The sequence below is a fragment of the Rattus rattus genome, chromosome 1, assembly GCF_011064425.1.
Source record: "Rattus rattus isolate New Zealand chromosome 1, Rrattus_CSIRO_v1, whole genome shotgun sequence".
NCBI lineage: Eukaryota > Metazoa > Chordata > Mammalia > Rodentia > Muridae > Rattus > Rattus rattus.
This window is the reverse complement of record NC_046154.1, coordinates 77,388,997-77,394,996: the sequence shown is the minus strand read 5'-3', so window position 1 is coordinate 77,394,996 and position 6,000 is coordinate 77,388,997. Positions and strand designations below refer to the sequence as shown.

At 38.6% G+C, this 6,000-nt stretch overlaps 1 protein-coding gene across 45 annotated transcripts in view; it reads right to left on the bottom strand.

Moving 5' to 3' along the window:
* Ptprd (protein tyrosine phosphatase receptor type D) overlaps window positions 1-6,000 on the bottom strand; it is a 379,195-nt gene that overhangs the window by 99,385 nt on the left and 273,810 nt on the right. The window lies entirely within an intron of this gene.

The window sequence follows — 6,000 nt, the reverse complement described above, 5'->3', positions numbered from 1 at the left end:
AAAGACTAATAAAATGCAAGCTTGTGCAGGGCTTACCATACAACATGACACATGAGAATCACTTTAGTATTTCACAAACATGGCAGGTGACAACATTCACATGCAAATATGAACACAGAAAATGACATGCACAACAGCTCATTGGCAATGATAACCAACAGCACATTGACACCAAACCAAACTGAACTTCAAAAATGTTTCCACTAGTAGCAGATTGTAGAGGCTGGGGTTGCAGCCTTCTCCTAGCCATTAATAAGTGGCCACACTAACAACACAGTAGGTTTTTGCTGCCATGTCCTAAACGTCAACACCCAGCAAGCCTACAAGCTACTCCAGGTGTAAACATCTTTGTCCATGATGGAAAATGAATTCGAGAAAAGGAGCACATGATGGATGGAAAGACAAGTAGAGAAAAGAAAGCAGACAGGGAGCTAATACATCTTAGTTCCGTCGGCCAGCTGAAGACACACTCATTTCACAGTGTTTGTTAAAAATAATCTGCTGTTAATTTTGATGATTCTTGGGTTTTTGTGATGTTTGCTCTCTGTTCACATGATTTGATCTTGTCTCATTGAGATTAATTTTGCAAGTTTACCATGAGAGAGAATTGCTGACTCGGATATTAAGAGACACAGATTCCAGCTGGCTTGAGACAGTGAACTAACATGCCCCCAGGGAAGTATCTGAAGTAGAAAATTAGAAGTGGGGAGCTCCAACTGGAAGCTCTGGCGATGCTCTGTTCTCACTGCCACTCTGGAGGGTAACAGGCTGGAAGGATGACCATTAGAACAACGTGACAGGATTACTTATGGGTACTTTAGAAATGGTACCTATGAAAAGTCACCCACTAAGTTCCTTTATCTGAAATGCCAAATTATTAGTGGTATTGTAAATTAAGTAAAACAAAACAAAAGGAAAACTACTTTGCTTCTTCAAGGTGTGATCTATCTATGGTGGCTTTGTGTTCATGGATGTGAAGGTCCTACTTCTAGGAGCCAATATCTTGGCAGAGATCCAACAGAAATGAGTTGATTAGATGTAGATTTTCTTTGTCAATGATATAATTATATATTTGAACCAATAGTTTGGAGGCTTTCCTGAAACTTTTTATATAGGTGAAAATATTGAGCTAATTTACATTCCGTGGAGGGAAAAAATGGGTGACAGCAATCTAGTAATTAAGAGTGAGCTTCTCCAGATGAGGCACTCCCCAGAGAAAAGAATGGAAATGCAAAAGCATAGGGGAAGTTAGGCTGGGCATGGATCTGGACACAGAAATGGGCTGATGTGGACGTCATTGCAGTGCTTTAACAGAGAAGGTAATAGAGACAAAGATGTTTAGACCTTTTCGAGCGAATCGTGGGAGAGAGTTATTATCATATATGGACTGAGTGGTGGTTTGGCTAGAGAGGGAGGACACAGAGCCAATCAGGGAGGCGTAGGGGACTGAATTACTGCTCAAAGCTGCAAAAGTAAAGCCAGTTGGAGATGGGAAAAGTATTAGTATAACAGCAGAAGTTCACAAGAAACAACACAAGATGTGATCACATATTTACTTCCAACATGTGGTCTCAAAGTGCTATGGTGGAAGCTAGTTATAGAGAAATCCAAGCAAATATGTGCTAGCTCTTTATAAATAGCATTTAAAAACTGTTACTTAGGGCTTGACAGTATGCACCATATATACATAATTTCTAGGACAAGAATAGCCATTTCATACACAAAGGCTGAACCTCTAAAAACTACACGGAATACAAAGGAAGCATAGCCTTAGGATACAGAATATGAAGCTACTTTTGTTCTGACATGTACTTCATAGGGACTTGTAATTGAATATCACAATGTCATTATATGTAAGATCAAAGGATGGAAGTAAATTAATTCTGGAGCATCTCCCTTCCTCACAATACTATTTCACCACACTGATTGAGATTCTGCCCAGGCGAGGGTCTTTTGGGAGTGGTCCCTATAAGACAGTTTTAAAATTGTGGCAGATTTGATTTGAGTTCTGGAGGACATCATTTTAAAATAGAAAACTATTATGTACTTGAGTTGTCTGCTATTTATGTTTCGGGAAATTTTCCTTAGTTAGCCAAAACAGTACATACTCTATATAATGATGTTGCCTTGCTTATCCGTAGAGCTGAACACCAACATCAGTGTGATTTCACATAAAACACGAGACAAAATTACTCTAATCTGAAGCTTTTTATTTCATGTAAGAAAACAATCATCAAGGGTTAGACAGTTTGAATAAGACTGGCCCCCTATAGACTCTTATTTGAATGCTTATTGGGTGGCATTAAGAGTTGTGGCCTTGCTGCAGTAGGAATGGCCTTGTTAGAGGAAGTGTGTTGTGGGGAATGGGCTTTAGGATTTCAAACACCCAACCCAGGCCCAAAATCTCGCTCTCTTCCTACTGCCTGTTGATCCTGTTGTAGAAATCTCAGTGACTTCTCCAGTACCATTTCTGCCCTCTTACCACCATGCTCGTCACCATAATGATAATGGACCAAAACCTCTGAGTAAGCCAGCCCCAATTAAATGTTTTTCTTTTTAAGACTTGCCAAGGCCATGATGCCTCATTATAGCAATAGAAACTCTATCTAACACTTAGACTTTACTTCAAAATAATCTAGAAAGTTTTTCATTGCCCAGTGCTCAAAAAATACATATGATTCAAACCAGATGTACTACTTGCTTAGCTTCTGTCTAGAAGCCTAGCCATTGTTCACAGTCAAGAAAACAGGTGTATGTGAGTATCTATTTGTGCAAGCACGCATGTGTGCCTACACGTGCACATGCATGGCCAAATGCATGCCTATGGGTGTGTTTCTGTGTGTTCATTCAGAATATTTTCACATTAATTTTGAGATATTTTAAAGTTCCTTTTTAGAGGCTGCACATTGTTCCAATTAATTCAGAGCCTCCAATATTTCAGATACTTATGTTTTAAGTTTCCTGCCCTATGGGAATTCGTGATGAAGACAGCAGGAGTTCTGTATCTCCATTTGTTACTACTTTATGCTCAAAAATCATATCAGGATTTATGAGAACAAAATAAACTTTTTACTGGTAATATCTGTGTATTCTTGTGACACTTGGCTAATAGGCATTATTTCTTTTTGGATATTATTAGCAGCAAAGAACTTGAAGTATAATTAACAACTGCTGAGGACATTCCAGGATCAGGACCCCAGTGATCTAAAGCTATAAACATACAGCACGAACACATTGTAAAGGCGTGGATTGACCCTGAGATGCAGAGTAGAGGCCACAGTATCTACCAGACATGATGTTAGAATGAAATCTAATGCTGTCTTCACAACAATCAAATCTACTATATAGGCTGGAGGAAAAAAAATGATGACTGCTTTCAACATGGTATGTATTTGTGATAATAGTCACAGTAGCTTCCTCACATGAAGTAAAACTTCAAAACTGTGGTATTTTTAGCTGAGATGCATCCTGGAGATAATGGAGTCCAGTGCTTTTATTTTACACAATAGGACTCAAAAGATCAGGAACTCTATCTGGTCACCTAAATGGTGACTAGTAAACACATTACTACGCTTTTTGATATCTGTACCCTGATTCCTGTCTAGAATAGGAGCTGATTTTTCCAGACCAGAGGAAGAATCCAAGGGCTGTGTGAGTCAGAATGGCACAGCCAATAACCAACGAGCATTAGCTATTATACAGTGGCCACCTGCACAAAGGAACAATCACCTTTGTTTCTTTGTGAGGAACAGATGTCTAGGGCTACCTTTGTTCACCTGTTTCAGCTTTTCAGGACAGACAGGCGTACCTTTCTTATCTGAAATGCAGCAATAAATATGAGACTCAGCCCTTGTGTCAGCCATCATTCTGGATGGGCGGTAAGTGGCTGGTACGTGCGAATGGAAGCTATTCTGCTCAGTCATTTTTTGTGGAAATCTGAGGCTGATTAGGGACGCTGTTCACAAAGCTAAACATCCTGATGAACCATCAAGTGGCAGCTTCATAGTTTTCAATGCTGCCCTCAGGTTTCTTCAATCCAGTGGGTCACAAAGGTGAGATTTAGAGGGCATGACATCCTGGTGTTCACAGACAAGGACTAGGAAAACCAGGAGTGACAAGCACACAGGTTTATCTCTTCTGCAGAAAGGATGTGAATACCTAAAATGCTGGGAGTGGCTATTGTGAATAACCTGGTGACCTTTGCTATCTCTTTCCTGACTCTCCCTTCTCAGGTCTTCCTCTTTAGCTTTGTTTGTCAGCCAATAGAACCCACCCTTATGGGAGGTATCACATGTACTTTACATTCTGGTGACTTTTGCACTAACTCAATCAGAAACTACATGAGGTCATAGTCCCTGAAGCTATAGAACCCATCTTCATGACAGAGTAATGTTGCAAAAGAGTTTCCATGTAGTCATGCCGTAAGCTTTCTTGTGCATTGGGATCGAGATAATTGTTACCAGAAAACTTGTCTTCCCAAACTGTACTGTACTTAGCTATGTCCAAAATAAACTGGCCTGTGCCGAACAGAATTTCCTTCTTGCCTCTCACATTCATGTAGAGCTTTCTGGGACATCCACAGTAAGAAGTTGCAGTTTCTTTTGGCCTTCGAAATTATGACCTCTTGGTAAAAGAACAAACTCGTCCTTTTGTATTTGTGTCAATTAAATGAAAGTGCTGAGAGGGTCAAACTGCTTCAGTCCAGGTGGTGACATGCACCCTAAGCTCTGCGGCGACACAACGATCATTAAACCACCCTACTCTAAATACAGTGTGCTAATCACTGCATCTTAGAACTCCTAGACTTCAGCCTGGTTCTGAGATGGGGGCAGGCAAAAAGTACTCAGGCTCAGCCCTACAATGTACACACTGCAGACTCCTTTCTGTCAACACATTCAGAGTTCCTGAAACCATAAACTAATGGTATAAGCTCGGAATGTTAAAAACTGCAGTGCAACTTGGAAAAACAATTTTGAGAGTAGAGAGGTGCTTTTGCTTTTAAAATATTCTTACAATATACTGTCATTTAGTTCAGGCTTCAAATAACTACATTGTCCATGGAGAAGTGTTTATCCAAAAGAGCCTCCACATTTCTCATCCCAAAACATCAAATTGAAAACCTCCAATATTTGAATTATCTTGACCTTGATTTGATACATAAGTGGAAAACTCCACATCTAACCTCATATGATAGGCAGCAGTAGAAATACAGGCAGAGCAAAATATCACATAAACCTACTTTCTAGCTATGAAACAAAATTAACACACTTGGGTTCTAGCTCAAAGATATTTCAGTTCATATACACAAATGTTAAAAAATAAGTTGAGGGTTGTGGTTCAGTGAAAGAGTACTTAGCATGCAGAAAGAACTCAGTTCAATATCCAGTTTACAAACAAACAAACAAACCAAATGTACATGCATAAAAAGTTATTATCTGTTAGAAAAACAAACTATATACCAAAATGGAGGGAAAATTCTATCTTAAAAAATTTTGGTCCCTAGCATTTTATATATTGAATACTTAACTCACACTTGCTTTATTTACTTTAAACACTTAATTTTTACTTAAATGCCTGTAGAAACCCTTTAAGTTTGCTAAGAGCAGTTTTTGTGGCCAGGATTAATGGCAATACATGATTTTTGCTGTCACGGAAAATGTGCATTTACAGTATCTCAGCAGTTTGCTATGGTTTTGTCTGACAATAGTCAGTGATAAAACTGGGGGGAACATTTAGTTGATGTGAATTAAGGAGAAGATAATCTGTTCATCAAATCAATGACCTTGTCATGAGTATATCTGACTTAGCAGCCATTGAGAGAAATTCATTTCTTTAAAGATCTGTCACATTTTAACATAAATTGCATACTACTTCAAATGAGATAAAAACAAATTCTCTGTAAACCTGTTTCACAAATTAATAATAAATAAAACATAAAAAGAACTTTGATTTATAACATAAAATTATTTTGAGGGTAATATGACAAGTTTACTCAATTTT